Consider the following 1393-nt stretch of genomic DNA (forward strand, 5'->3'; position numbering starts at 1 on the left):
GGTTTTCGTATATATATATATATATATATATATATATATATATATATATATATATATATATATATATATATATATATATATATATATATATATAGAACAAATTGCACTTTTGGTCCTGTGAGTAGTATGGTACTGGCAATTTGAGTACGTGACTTTCAAAACTCCCAATTTGAACCTTTAACTATGCAATTTTTGGCACATTTAGTCCTCCGGGCCAAATTGCCGACCAATTTTGGCCGGAAAAATTAAAACTATTTTTAATTAATAAATTATGAGGACAATTTGGTCATTTTAAAGTCTTCTTCTTCACTAAGGGCGTCGCCATGAATAACGACATCGATTCTCAGGATCGCGAAGAAAAACGTCAGCCCGTAAAGCGTCGCGAACGTCCATCGATTCTCCGGATCCTTGAGGTAATCGTACTTGACTCCGATGATCGCCATGAATAACGACATCATGATGAATCTGACGACCTGGATGTTAAATCTCCCGATTTTTTCGATGAAGAAGACGGTGAAACGGAGAAGAAAAACAGAGAAGAAAAACGTCCATATCCACATTGCTAAATTGAGGCTTAAACTTCCTATCCTGAAGGTTAAGTTATGCATGTTCACTTTCTACAATGGTACTGAAAAACAGAGAAGAAAAACGTGATTCAGGATTAAACACTCAAATCGAATTCCTAAAGAAACAGCTGCATCGAGAGTTTGAAATTGACCAGCACCTCTGGACTGTAGAATCCTGAACCCTCTTTATCGATACCTAAATAAGAGCTCAATACCAAACCATTGATGATATTATAACAAGCGAAGAAAGGCATATCATTTCAGTGATGAGAAGAAGGGAGAGGGATTTTAGATTTACGTGCAATATGGCCCCAGATTTCGAATTTTTGAGGGGAAGAGACACATAGGAAACCTTGGTTGCCTCTGCATAACTCGAAAGATCAATGGAAGCCTCTCCAACAACTCCGGCTTTCAAGGACCCCTACAAAGTACATCCACCAGAGATTTAAAACTGCAGCTTGAACACAACCCTGATCTTGTTCTTTTCACTCCGCCATTGCGCCGGCATATCATTTCAGTGATGAGAAGAAGGGAGAGAGAAGTGTGGCATTAAGTTGATTGAGTGAGTAAAAACTCAGTAAAGAAAATGGAGCTCCGGTCAAGAAGAAGACTTTAAAATGACCAAATTGTCCTCATAATTTATTAATTAAAAATAGTTTTAATTTTTCCGGCCAAAATTGGCCGGCAATTTGGCCCGGAGGACTAAATGTGCCAAAAATTGCATAGTTAAAGGTTTAAATTGGGAGTTTTGAAAGTCACGTACTCAAATTGCCAGTACCATACTACTCACAGGACCAAAAGTGCAATTTGTTCTATATATATATATA

At 37.0% G+C, this 1393-nt stretch overlaps 1 long non-coding RNA gene across 1 annotated transcript; it reads right to left on the reverse strand.

Moving 5' to 3' along the window:
• Positions 1-603: 603 nt before the first annotated feature.
• On the reverse strand, positions 604-1007 carry LOC109192691. Its single transcript, XR_002056141.1, has 3 exons — positions 865-1007; positions 725-762; positions 604-628 (listed from the first exon to the last, which is right to left on the reverse strand). It is a non-coding gene; the product is annotated as an uncharacterized LOC109192691 (long non-coding RNA).
• Between the last annotated feature and the right edge of the window lie 386 nt (positions 1008-1393).

Source organism: Ipomoea nil, unplaced genomic scaffold (genome assembly GCF_001879475.1).
Source record: "Ipomoea nil cultivar Tokyo-kokei standard unplaced genomic scaffold, Asagao_1.1 scaffold1830, whole genome shotgun sequence".
Classification (NCBI taxonomy): domain Eukaryota; kingdom Viridiplantae; phylum Streptophyta; class Magnoliopsida; order Solanales; family Convolvulaceae; genus Ipomoea; species Ipomoea nil.